This window comes from Ursus americanus, chromosome X (genome assembly GCF_024610735.1).
Source record: "Ursus americanus isolate L20-20 chromosome X, mUrsAme1.1.p, whole genome shotgun sequence".
In the NCBI taxonomy this organism is placed as follows: domain Eukaryota; kingdom Metazoa; phylum Chordata; class Mammalia; order Carnivora; family Ursidae; genus Ursus; species Ursus americanus.
The window spans coordinates 27,362,055-27,376,782 of NC_142164.1; the positions used below are offsets into that span (position 1 = coordinate 27,362,055).

The following is a 14,728-nucleotide window of genomic DNA, read 5'->3' on the forward strand; positions in this document are numbered from 1 at the left end:
AGCAGCTCTTTCACGTGACTCCCAGTATCCTTTGACATAACCCAACGTCGCATTTTGGGTCTTTTATTATGGGAAGAGGAGCACTTTCTTGGTCCAAGCTCTTTTTTTTTTTTCAAGCTCATTTTACTTATATTCTGCCCCGCTACTACAGTCAATCAGTCTTTTCTCAATGGATCACAGGTTTCTTTTATTTGAGAATGGTGTTAGAATCCAAGATGTGATGCTAAGCAATGTCATTGATACTTGATTGTTCCTACCTCTTTGCTTTCTCCACTGAAAGAGGAAAGAAAATACATGTGTGTATACTAATTCTTATATATAAATGTAAGTCTCTCTCTCTATATATATATATAGATAGATAAATATAGATATAAATACAGATCCATTTTTATCTATATTAAGCAAAATATGAGTTCAAAATAATGTCTCCAACTCTAAACCATTAAAACATGAATCAGTCCGGGTGCCCCCCTGCGCTTACTTCTCTATAACCTTCCATGGCAACATTGAGAAAACTGGCTCCTACCATCTGCAATCAATTTACTTAATTGTTTCATTCCAGTATACATCGGGTATAGTGGTTTCAAAGTTGTCAACCCGTACGCCATAGGAAACAATTTTATCAACTAGAGTACAATGCTTATATATAGTTCTGTATGACTTTAGTCTTAGTTTCCAACCATTTTTAAAATTAATAGGTAAAGGCCTTGTTCCCCCACTCTGCTCACTAGTTTCATACATTTGTGATACATTCAGATTCTTTTGTCATATTCTTCAGTGCTTCCTGGGATTCCCCAAGTTCCTAAATCATTTTTAAATTTCCATACATTAAGATTTGCTTTTTACTGTGAAGTTTTCTGGGTTTTGATGAAGGCAAACTGTCATTTAGCCACCATTATAGCATCATATTAAATAGTTTCTCTCCTCTAAACAAATCTAGTATTTTAACCCTTCAACCATTTCCATGACCCTCTGGCAAACATTATCTTTCTTACTGATTTGATGCTTTGGACCTTTCCAGAAAAATCATAAAATTGGAATCAAGCAGTATGTAATTTTTTCAAATTGGATTCATTCACTTAACAATATGCATTTATGGTTCCTCTATACCTTTTGTGGCTTGATTGCTCATTTTTTAATCACTGAATAATATTATATTGTAGAGATGGACCACAGTGTATTTATACTCCCACCTACTGAAGGGCATTCCGGTGGCTTCCACATTTTGGCAATTATGAATAAGGCTGCTATAACATTCATGTGCAGTTTCGTATAGACATAAGTTTTCAACTCATTTGGGAAAATGCCAAGGAGCGCGACTGCTGGATTACATGGTAAGGCTAAGTATAGTTTGAAAGAAACTGTCGACCTGTCTTCCACAGTACCATTTTGCACTCGCACTAGATGTAATGAGAGCTCTTGCTCTGCGTTCTCACCAGCAGCTGGTATTGTCAACTTTTTGGATTATCATCATTCTAAGAGGTGTGTCATGGTATTTCATTATTGCTTCCATCCCCATCATTTTGCCACATTTTATCTCTCTTTTCCGTCTTACTTTGGGGGCATCCCTAAACCTTACGTTGCATTGCTATGGTGTAAGCAGCCTCACCATTTAAAATCTTATGGGAAGGTCTAAAATCTGAAAAGAACCCTTTCTTTTTGGCCATAGGAATCAGGGGTAATGGTCCCTCAGGTGCTGGAGAATATGGTAAGAATCCCTGTGGAAGACAGCTAGAATAAAAAATCCCACTGTAGGGGTCAAAGGCAAGCTACCCAAAAAGAGCCACTTTGTAATAAAGATTATTTTCAGTTAAAAGTAATCAAAATCCAACAGATGCAGGGAAAGCTCTCTGACAGCTCCTCAACCGTCTAAATTTGCATTGCAAAGGAAATCCTAGACCAAGAAGACAGATATTAACAGAGACTCCCCTTTACAAAGAGACTTATCTGCTTAATAGGACAAACTTCTTTTTCAAAACAGCTTTCACCATCCTGCTAAAGGCCTTCTCCCCTTTGTATCCTCAGACCCTACCCCTCTCATTAGTTCATATAAGCTTCACATAGCCTCACTGTCTTTAGAAATCCTAGGTCCCTGTGGATTTCCTGTAGGTAAGCCTAATAAATTTGATTTTCTTCTATTAATCTGTCTCATAACAATGTGATTCTTAGTCAAGCTAGAAGAATGATAGGACAGAAGTTTTTCCCTCCCAACAGTTCGCATAATCAGTAGTACACTTTAATTCACCAGACACCACATATCCCAAACAATGCCACAGCTAAGACACCTTTGTGGTATCTAACAGGCAGTCAGCAAAACGTGAGATTTCTTACCATGTCAGCCGGAACAGGGTCTCTATCTAGAGAGTCCAGTCCAGTGGAGCAAGAATGTTGAGAGTCCTTTTTCTCCCTTTCTACACTTACATTAGCAGGAAAAATTATTTGTAGAACTAGTCACAGGGGCCTAGCAAGGCTTAGGTTAAATTTGGTGAAGTACTCAGGTTACTGACCCATTTCATCTTAGATATGGTCTTTGTATTCTTTTCTCTGTATCTTTTCTTGTGCCCAGGAGGTAAAAGCTGTTGCTAAGGGACAGCTCAGAAGCCAAAGCCACAAAAAGCCAGGCAGTGGTATGTTAGAGCATTTACCACATGCAGAAGAGTACCACGAAACGGTAACTTGGACAAGGTGATGGTTAGATTGACACAAGGTCATCTGCCATCCTCATGACAACTTCCATCCATCAAGGTACACAAAAACCAACATAATCTAGAACCCCACAATACATCGCTCTTAGGTGTCAGTGTGGCTCAAAGAGTCCCAAAGCTTGGCCAACACTATTAATGTGTATATATTTTTCCCTTCATCCTATTCCATGTCCTAAGAATACAGCTTTATGATCAGTAAGAATATTCTCTTTGGTCTCTACCATCAGAGAATGCAGATGAGGGAGCAGAGAGGCCTAGCTGAGTACAAAGCATAAGCTGACACCCTGCAACCTCCCCTCCCCCCCACTCCTGGGTGAGATATGAGCTACATTCTTCCAGGAAGCTCCCAACTATCTTAATGTTAATGCCTTGCTAGAGGGAAAAACAACCTTAACTTCACAAAGGCAAGGCCTCTGGTAGGTCCTCCTTAACAAAGTAAAGTTCTTTTGAAAATTTCCCTTTTGCCTTACCTCCCCCAACCCCATAGTATATAATCAATTGCTCCTCACAACCCCAGAGCAGCTCTTTCCGTCCATGGTCCTGTCCCCATGCTTTCATAAAACCACCATTTTGCACCAAAGACATCTCAAGAATTCTTTCTTGGTCCTCAGCTCCGGACCTTCCCCCACGGAACCTCACCTGTATTCCAAAACCACATCACACTTACCAGTATGCACTTTGGTGGCCAAATAGACTGGGGATCTAAGTCTGACTCTCTATCTCTGTCTAACCTAGTCAGCTCTCAAGGGGTGCCGCGAAAGGTTCCAGCCCATAGAAACCTTTGTCGTGTCAACGTTTGTTGCTTGTTAGTGCTATAAAATCCCATTCCAGTAACCCCCGACCCAGTGTAAAAGGATTAGGAGGGGTCTGTGCCTGGAGGCATCTGTATTGTATGGATGGAGGTTTCTAGGAATTGTCCTGCAGACCCCACACCCACCACCCCAACCTGCAGGTACACAGGCAGGCTGAAGAATGTTGGTTGTGAGACACCTGTGGCATGAGTGACCTCAGGAGCCTGGTTAGTCAACATGAGCTGGCCTCCAGGTCAGAATTGGCCCTTTCCATCTAAAGGCCAAGAGCTGAAAATTTTGCCTTCCATCTCCTCCTGCTCCAGGCTAGGGTGGCCCCCCCAGAATAGAATCCGGGAGAGGAGGACAGCACAGACGGCCCAGGCTCCTTGAAGATTGAAGACACGATAACATAGAAATGTAGCGCACTCCCAACTACACATAGGCAAACAAATGTTTAACTTCAGAGCCTGTCCTTTGCCCTATAAATATGCCCCTTATTGGGATGGTCAGATGGAAGTCTCAGCTGAGAGGAGGGTGCTCTGCCCCGGCCTCTGAGAACCCCAGCCTGACTGTCTCCCCAGGGCACCCCCAGCTACTGAGGCTGGACGTTCTGCCCCGGCCTCTGAGGACCCCAGCCTGACTGTCTCCCCAGGGCACCCCCAGCTACTGAGGCTGGACGTTCTAAGTAGCTGATTTCATGTAACTCGTTCTCATGCTCCTTTACCGCTTACTATTGCCCTCCTCTGTGTGTACATTTCCCTTTTCTTCTTTCTGTTTCTATCAGATTTTTATAATATCAATAAAGTGTTTTTCCCCTTTGAAACCGAAAACAGGGCTGTGGTGAATCTTTTCTTTAGAACAGTGTCTCACAATTTTGTGGGAGCCTGAAAAACTGATTTCATGACACCATCCTTACCACCTGTGAAACGAAGGTCTATGCTTTCTTAGACTAATTTTGGGAGTACGATTTTGGATCATAGGGAAGTATCGCCTATGCATTCTTTGGGTACATCTTACAATTTTGGGTAACCCATTAAGGCTTCCTGGTTTGAGCTGCTATTAGATCCTACTTGTCAGTGCCAGACGATGGATCCTTCAAATTGGCTATATTGAAAAGAAAAATATTCTTTATAGAGAGCTCTCAATTATCTTATTAGTATAATGGCTACCCTTAGAGACACCGTTGACAGGATGAAATTACAGAACTTAGACATAAGACATAGAAACAAATATCGACATATAATGTAAATGCCCCTTAAAATCTGGCCTCATCGGCCTATTTTAACTTACCTTTTCCTTTAAGGCTTACAAATAGCATTCAGGCCTAATCTCTAAGTTCAAAGTGTACATATTGCTCACATAAATGCTGAAAGACAGGAATACATTTAACAAAGCACCTGAAAATGAAAACAGAGCTTGCTATGCTTCTACCTTCTAGGGATTAATAATCAAGTTGGACCAGTGTCAGGCATTCCCATATAATGTCCTTTGCAGGGGTTCCTTTGACCCCCTACTAGAAAAGAATTCATGTCTCCCTGATAGCAGCAAAATCGCTAATAAAGCCCTTTTACCTTCACATTAAAAAGATCCTAGAAAATTTAGAGAAAATTCAAAAGGTTAATAACTTATTCACTCACTGCCTTCCCTATACAGAGGAAAGGGAGACCAAAATTTCTCCTAGTCCATTCTACTAATGGAACCCAAGATTGAATATAAAGGCTTTTATTAAAATGCTTTATACAGATAAAAACCTTTTGAATTACCATTTCAGTTAAAGTTCACCATGATATAAAGAAACTAATTTACTTAAAAAGGCAGGCTACTTGCTTAATATTTACGCTGTAATTTTGTTCTTTGGGGAATTAAAAACAACTCTTTGTCTGAAAATCTCTACAAAAACAGAAATACAAATCTAGAAACCAGGCAAAACAGCCTGCTGAAATTGCTTCTGGATATTGTAAGAGACCAAGATATTGGAACATAATTGTCCTGTACTTAGGAGAAAGAAGGTTGAATTTGAAATTATAATAACCTTGAAACGTTGAAAAAAATCATTTTGCATTCTTTCTGTCCTTTGAAATTATGAATCTTATGTTTTTAAAATGAAAACATAGTTCACAATTGCCTGAAACTAAAAAAATAAAAAGGAAAAGGAGATTTTCTTTTTTTAAAATATAAACTGCTAAAATGGCTTTTCAGTCTAGACCCTGGCACCTGTCAGAACAGGTACGCACCAACCATCCACTTTGGAGAAGCGCATACTTGCTCTGCCTTTGTGACATAATTTTCTACCAATCCCATCTTCTCTAAGACCTAAGAACCATTCTTACAAGGATCAAAAATTGGGGGTGCTGGGGGGCTCAGTCGGTTAAGCACGTGCCTTCTGTTCAGGTCATGATCTCAGGGTCCCAGGATCTCCCTGCAGGGAGCCTGCTTCTCCCTCTCCCTCTGCTGCTCCCCCTGCTTGTACTCTCTCTCATTCTCTCTCACATAAATAAATAAAATCTTAAAAAAAAAAAATTAGGAAGACCCTTAGGAAAAAGTTTTTCAAAAACAAGAAAAAAGGAGGAAAAGTATTTGGAAAGGGGGTTTTAATGTCTTTTCCACAAATACTAGTAAGAACTTGGGCTAGAAGATTGTTTACATCTTGTCTATGAATGTGTGTGCCTGCATCTCGTCTGTGTATATGTGTTTATAAATGTTACAAATAGGAGATAGTTTTTCTACTCCAGATGGTATTGCCAAAAATTCATTTGTCAAGGAGTTCTATTTACTTGATTTGAAGGCAAGTGCTTGTAAGAACTTAGCATTCCAAAACTCTAAAAGATAAAAACTAGGGACACCGGGGGTGTCTCGGTTGGTTAAGCGTCTGCCTTCGGCTCAGGTCATGATCCCAGCGTCCTGGAATGGAGACCCGCTTCAGGCTCCAACGGGGAGCCTGCTTCTCCCTCTCCCTCTGCTGCTCCCCCTGCTTGTGTTCTCTCTCTCTGACAAATAAATAAATAAATCTTTAAAAAAAATCTTTAAAAAAAAAAGATAAAAACTAACCAAAATCCACCCATTTCTTGACTGGATTTCTTGTTTTTTGGGTTGATGAGGGAGCAGAAGTCTAGCTGAAGACAAAGCACGAGCTGACACCCTGCAACCACCCTCCCACCCAATTGGATGGGACATGTGTGACATTTCTCCAGGAAGCTCCCAACTGTCTTAAGGCTAATGCCTTCCTAGAGGGAAAAACAACCTTAACTTGACAATGGCTAGGCCTCCAGTCCTCTTTAGCATAGGAAAGTTCTTTTGAAAACCTCCCTTTTCCTTAACTGTCCAAAATCCCAAGTACATGATCAGTCACCCCTTACAACCCCAGTGCAGCTCTTTCTGTCCATGGATCCTGTGCTCGTGCTTTAATAAAACCACCTTTCTGCATCAAAGACATCTCAAGAATTCTTTCTTGGCTGTCAGCTCCAGACCTCACCGCACTAAACCTCACCTACATTCCAAAACTGCATCAGGGTGTTGAGTTTGGTAAGTTCTTTATAGAGTTTGGATACCAGCACTTTATCAAATCCGTCATTTGCAAAAATCTTCTCCCATTCCATAGGATGCCTTTTAGATTTGTTGGATTGTTTCCTTTGCTGTACAGAAGCTTTTTACCCTGATTAACTCCCAATAGTCCATTTTTACTCATGAACAGATATTTCTCCAAAGAAGACAGACAAATGGCCAACAGACACATGAAAAAAGGCTCAACATCACTCGGCATCAGAGAAATACAAATCAAAACCACAAGGAGAGACCACCTCAAACTGGTCAGAATGGTTAAAATCAACAACTCAGGAAACAACAGGTATTGGCGAAGATGCAGAGAAAGGGAAACCCTCCTACACTGTTGGTGGGAATGCAAACTGGTGCAGCCACTTTGGAAAACATGATGGAGGTTCCTCAAAAAGTTAAAAATAGAGCTACTCTAGGACCCAGGAATTGCACGCCCCTGCTCAGTGGGGAGCCTGCTTCTCCATCTCCCTTGGCCCTCACTCACTTCCTGTTCTCTGTCGAATAAATACATAAAATCTTTAAAAAAAATAAATAAAAGCATGGGAGTACAAACAGGGGAAGTAGCAGGAAGAGGGAGAAGGAGAAACAGACTCTCCACTGAGCAGGGAGCCCAACCCCAGGATCATGACCCAAGCTAAAGGCAGACACCTAACCAACTGAGCCAGCCAGGTGCCCTAATACATAAAATCTTTTTAAAAAAACAGGAAATAATTGATACTAAACCTCATTAGCTTTTATTTACATAGATTGTAATTAAGGGTTCTAAAATTGTATAATACCCGAGAAATCTTATGTCCTGGTATGTTATTTTCTTGAGGTATTACATGTCACAGAAATAACCAAATTACCTTGCCAATTTCATCATAGTGAACTCTAACCAAAACTTCAAAAATGGCCATTGTTAAGGCTTGTTATTTACAGTTACGGTTTTACACTAATGCTCTTGCAAATGTGTTTCCCCTTCAGTGAGACTCACAGAAAGAACTCTTGAGTACAGGTTTCTGGTGACCATAGGATCATCAAACTTAATTAGGTAAAAATTTCAAAAACCAGCAGGAAAAAACTGTATTAAAGCAAAATAAAAGTTAATAACATGTGACTAAATGAAATCAGGAAGATAATATATTTTATAACTTTCTTTAAGCATTGCTGAGCTTTTAAAATGTTTTGTTTTTTCAGGGGCACCTGGGTGGCTCAGGTGGTTAAGTGACGGCCTTCAGCTCAGGTCATGATTTCAGGGTCCTAGGACTGAGCCCTGAATCAGGCTCCCTACTCAGCAGGGGAGTCTGCTTCTCCTTCTCCCTCTGCCATTCCCCCTGCTTATGCTCTCTTCATCTCTCTCTCAAATAAATAAATAAATAAAATCTTTTAAAAAATTAAATAAAATGTTTTGTTTTCTCAGATCTAAGGATATCTTGTTTCTTAAGATACCTAAGCAATTGCGATTTTGATAAATTACACCATTATAAGCAGAATTGGAACATTTATCTGAATCTCCAGAATTAAAAAGCTCAGTAAGTATTGTTGTATTTTTATGGTTATACATTTATTTACGTAAGATCAATAAGAATTTGTTTTCCTTCTAACAGGATACAATTGGAATCACTGGTTATATATCCAGGCTTTGACTGGAATGTCATATTTGAAATATGCATAGACTCAGATATGATCAGATCTGAGGAACTAAGATAGACTTTATGGAGCCAACAGAGCCACTTGGAGACGTTGGCCACAAACCTTGCTTACCGAGTTTCCAATAGCCTTACCTGGGGAGTAAAGAAGAATACTTCCTGGCAGGTTCCAGAACCTCAGGATATTTGGGGGATCAGAGAAGAGAGGAAATCACCGAAATCTAGAATTATTCCAGGCAAAGTCTGGCAAGAATTTGGAGGGACTTTTGGTTTGGCTTATGGCCTGGAGAGGCTATTAAAAGTTCAATCTAGAAACTCCTTATAAGAAGTTCCAGCAAAACAGATTTAAAAGAACCTACTTGGCCAATCACTATTCTTACTGTGCTCATGTAAATAATTAGAACAAGCTGTTAAGACTAAATTTGTTTTACCAACAAATGTTCATTTGGCTACCTTTGATAAAAATGAGGGTGACTATACAGAGCAAAAATTGTTTGAACAACACACCTGAGTGAATATTAGATTCTAATACAGTTTATGATAAACTAGACTAGATATTGATTTCTTCTAGAGCCTAACTCTCCAAACAAGTTTATTTTTCTCCTACCTTTCTGAATTGGACTCATTTGAGAACTAAAACTGCCCTTTTTCCTGAAGTCCTATAAAATAAATATGAATAACTCGATGTAAACTTCAGCGAAATCACCACAACGGCTGTAGAGACAGTAGAGACTGTAGAGACAGTCTTCATGCCTGTTGCTGTGTGGGCCATTGAGAGATCACCAGAGCCATTTCAGCAACAAACTAGAAAAATCTGTCAGGCTGACACTGCCTTGCTCTCCCTATATATGAAAATACTTCAATCTTGAAATCCAGAAATCTTCTCCATAGGCATTTCTCAGAAATCAGAAAGTGATATATATTTTGACCTAATCATTAACCATTGTTTTTCTCATTTATTTTCATAGAAATACCTCTTGTTTAATACTGGATTTCTTGAACCATAGGCCTACTCTGCAAACACATGTGCATAATCACCTCTTGAAATGAGTTGAACTGAACTTACCTAACATCAGGACTAAGACTGGTTCATCAATAAGATGGAACGATTTACTAGCTCAACTTTTAATGTGTGACACTTGAGGGAAGATTCAGAAATTGCAAGGGCCCAGGACAGGCTTCCCCAAGACGGGCCACTTTGGCATAAAGATTAGAGGTAAAAGTAATCAAAACCCAGCAGAGGCCTGAAAAGCTCTCTGCCTTGGCCCTCAATTGCCTAAGTTCAGACTGGAAAGGAGAGCCTGTACCAGGAAGAGAGAGCTATTAACTGAGACTGCCCTTTACCTAAGGAACTTATCTCCATAATAGAGCAACCTTGTTTTTCCAAACATATCCTTTCACCTTCCACCTAATGGCTACCCTACCCCCTCCTCAGATCATATGAGCTTCAAGTTGCCTTATTGTCGTTGGGATCTCCATGTCTGTGTAGAATTCTGGTACATACACATATAATTGATTTTCTCCTCTCAAACTGTCTCATGAAAATTTGATTCTAAGTCCACGTAGAAGGACTGATTTGGGAAACAAAGGCAGAGAGAAATTATTAAATTTCCTTACTATCTACAGGCCATGGACAAGTCCTTGAAACAGGCAGAGTGACACTCCTTTAGGGACTCAACTGCCTCAATGTTGACACTTTGCTAAGGGCAAAAGGCAATCCTAGCCCGACCCCCCCTCCCATCTTGTAAGGCTACTTCGACATATAAAAATTCCTTTAGAAATTTCCTTTCTTTCTAAACCCCCCAAGATATGTGTTGGCAATCATCCCCCAAGCATATACTGATACACATCTTAAGGATCTCATGACTAAAGTTTTATTAGATGGTAGTTAAATGACCTTTTCCCAAGAACAGCTAACACCCAAGTTGAAAGTATATAACGGGCCACTCCTCATGACCTCGGTGCAGCTATTTCTGCCCATGGGTCCTGTCCCTGAGCTTTACTAAAAGCAACTTTTTGTACCAAAGACATCTCAAGAATTCTTTCTTGGCCATCAGCTTCGAACCCTAATGTCTTTGCTACAACAGGACTATAGGGCAGAGGCAGGTCTTCTTCTCTGACACCTTAAATATGTGTAGGACAAAAACATAACAGGCTCACCGCAGTCTGTGCATACAAAGAACAGACAAAGAAACAAAGGATATGAGAACTGAAATATGATATGAACCACCACTCAGTTCCCAGTGGTACACGTGATGTTCAACTCAAAGAGCATAGTAAACATTTGCACAAATAAATTGACATTGAAACTATTATGCATATGATGTGGGAAACAAAGATAAAAGAAAAAATTAAATTTCCTTACTGCCTACAGCCCACTGACAAGTCCCTGAAACAGGTAAAGTGACCTTCCTCTGGGAGCTCAGCTGCCTAAATGTGGACATTTCACTAAGGACAAAAGGCAACTTAGCCTGACCGCCACCCCCCCCGCCCCGCCCCAGATCCTGTAGTCCTGTAAGTCTTCTTTAACGTATAAAAATTCCTTTGAAACTGCCTTTATCTCAAGCCCCCAAGATACATGTTGGCAATCATCCTCCAAGCATATGGCTCACTAATCCACATCTGCAGTGTCTCATGACTGAGTTTTTACTGAACGATAATAAATGACCTTTTCCAAACAAGAGTTAGATCCCTCAGGATCTTGGAAACCTTCTTTCCAAAATAGCTTGAGGCTTGTGCTGTCCCTAACCCCCTCCTACCTTGAAGTATATAATCAGTCACAGGACACAACCACAGTGCAGCTCTTCTCTGCCCAAGGTTCCTGTCCCCATGCCTTAATAAAATCACCTTTTAGACAGAAGACATCTCAAAAATTCTTTCTTGGCTGTCGGCTCTGAACCCCACCACTTCAAACCACATCACACAGAAAACAAGTTAGAACTTATAGTCTGAACATAACTATGTTGATTAGATACTAAACTAACAGTATCAACTATCTCCCATGGATTTTAATAGAACCCATTCTCTCCTAACATAAAAATCATAACTCCCAGAATGCAACCAAAAATTTTAAGAAAACAAAGGTATATATTACAATAAAGAACCGAATAGAACTTTAAAATTAAAAAACACAGAATACAAAATAAATTTTCACTGTATTGGGTTCAACAGCAGAATGGAGATGACAGAGTATGAAAGAGGACGTGAACATAAGCATAGATTAAAGTAAATTATGTAATCAGAATAACAGAAACAAATTTTAACAAAATGAACAGAGCCCAAAGGACATGTGGGACAATATTAAAAGGCCACTGTGTCACTGGAGTCCCAGAATGACAGGAGAAAAAGACTGGAACATAAAATAGATTTTTATACAATAATAGTTATAATCTTCTCAAATCTGCCAAAAGAAATAAATTTACACAAAAAGAAGTATAGCATACTAAAAGAGGATAAACCAAAAGAAAACCAAACCTAGATTACATGATAATCAAATAGGTAAAAATCAAAAATAAAGAAAAATATTGAAAGCATCCAGAGATTACATATAAGAAAATCTGCATCATTAGTGGATTGGTCATGCGAAACCACAAAGGGCAAAGAAATATTAACATAAAAGGAGGAAAGATAAAGAACTCTATATGTGTGTAAGGCTTCTACATTTTACTTGAAGTGGTAAAATACCAACCTTAAGTACACTGTAAAAATACAGATACGTATATTGTGATTTGAGCAATCACTACAAATATGACTGTATATAGGGGGAAAAATAGATTAATTAAAATAGGATACTAAAAGCTATTCAGGGGCACCCACCTGGGTCAGTAGGTTGAGCAGTTGATCTTGGTTTAGCCTTAAGTCATGATCTCAAGGGTCTTGGGATGGAGCCCTGTGTCTAGCTCCAAGGTAGGATGGTGTCTGCTTGAAAGACTCTCTCCCTCTGCCCCTCTCCCCACTCTCAAATGGATGAATAAATCTATAAAAAAAATAAAAAAAATTAAAGCTATTCAGATAATCAAAAAGAAGGCAAGATATGAACCACAGAGAAACAAAAGAACAAGACAAACAGAAAACAAAAAAACAAAATTATAGACCCAATCCAAGGAAAAATTACTAAAATAAAATGCAAATGGTATAAAACACAAATGAAAACCGACACTCAGACTGCATTAAAAAAAAACACCTAAATGCCCTGTTTAAGACCCAACTATATGTTGTCTGTAAGACACCTACGTTAAATAAGTAGATATACACAGATTAAAAATAAAAGTCTGAAAGAAGAAATACCGGGAAAACACAAATTCAAAGAGAGTAGGAGTAAATATATTGACATGAGACACAGCTAACTTACATATGAGGAAAATTACCAGGAATAAGGAGGGACATTAATTACATAATGATAATAGGGTCACATCATCATGAAGAAATAATAATCCTCAATGTGCACAAACCTAACAACGCAGCTTGGCTCTGGAACAATTAAACTGTCATGTGAAAAAGTTAAAACCGCAATCTATTGCTTATGTCTTATTCAAAAAATTAACTCAAAATGGATCAAATACCCAAATGTAAAATGATAAAGTATAAAACCAATAGAACAAAACATAGGAGCAAAATTCTTCTGGACTTAGATCTGGCAGAATTCTTTACTATAAAACCAAAATCACAACCAATTTAAAGTAATGGTAATTTGGACTTCATCAAAATTAAAAATGTTTGCTCAAAAACAACTCCATTACTAGGATGAAAGGACAAGCTGCATTCTAAAAAATATAATTTCAAATCACATGTCTAACAAAGGATTATATCCACAATATATAAATAACTGTCAAAAAAGAGGAATAAGGAAACAAAATTTGATTTTAAAAATGGATAAACCACATGAAGAGATACTTCACCAAAGGAGATACAGTAATGGCAAATAATCGCACAAAATGTTACTCAGTCTCATTAAACATTAGGGAAATAAAGACAAATTAAGATCACAATGTGATTCCACTACACACCTATTACAATGAAAATGCCCAACCCTGGAGAGGATGCAGAGCAACTGGAAAACTCTTGCATTGCAAATAAAAAAAAAAATGGTACAGGCACTTTAGAAAACAATTACGTAGTTTTTGGTAACATTAAATATATACTTCTCATTTGAACCAACAATCCTACTGCCAGGCATTCAACGCAAGAGAAATGAAATCTCACGTTCACATAAAAACCAGTATGAGACTGTTTATAGCAGCTTTATTCATAACGACCAAAAATCAGAAACAACCCAAATGCTCATCCACAGGTGAATGTATAAACAAACTCGTAAATTCACACTATTGGATACTCAGAAATAAAAAAGAATAATTTGCTGATAAATGGAAAAAGCAGTGGTTCCTGGGTGGCTCAGCCAGTTAAGCATCTGCCTTGGGCTCAGATCAGGATCCCAGGGTTCTGGGATCAAGTCCCACATAGGGCTCCCTGCTCAGCGGGGAGTCTGCTTCTCCCTCTGCCTGCTGCTCCCCCAGCTTGTGCTCTCTGTCAAATGAATGAATGAATGAATGAATGAATGAATGAATGAATGAAAAAACCATACTAGAAAAGGCAGAACTATAGACAAAAGGAATTGACAGGAGTTATGAAGGGAAGTAGGGTTTGACTACAAAGGGGCAACATGAAATTTTCTTAGAGTGTAAGGAGTATTCGGTATGTTGATCTTGGCAATGCTTACATGACTTTATGCATTTGTGAAAACTGACCTAACTGTGCATCGTAAAGCAAACATGTAAATTGATTGCAAAAAAATTTTCTTGAAAATTGGGTGGGACAAAAAAAGGAACCATAATCGTGTTCAGATTGACATTGCAGAATAACATTTCTCAACAAATTTTGATCAAATATAAAAGGATGTTTTGCTTTTTTTGCTCTTATTTTCATTCTGAATACGCTGCTAAACTTTCCATGCTGCAAAACCTTAATTGTGTTGCTCATTAACTGGGATATAATAAACTAAGGCTCTGGCCTTTCTATCTGTCCTCCTGCACTGAGTAGAGAATGCACTCCC

At 38.9% G+C, this 14,728-nt stretch overlaps 1 long non-coding RNA gene across 1 annotated transcript in view; it reads right to left on the minus strand.

Annotated features, from left to right (window-relative positions):
* The window catches only part of LOC123796542 (uncharacterized), a 119,322-nt gene that overhangs the window by 81,631 nt on the left and 22,963 nt on the right, over positions 1-14,728 (minus strand). Inside the window, exon 2 of the long non-coding RNA XR_006780770.2 lies at positions 12,496-12,655. This is a non-coding gene — a long non-coding RNA (uncharacterized LOC123796542). The remainder of the gene's footprint in view (positions 1-12,495; positions 12,656-14,728) is intronic.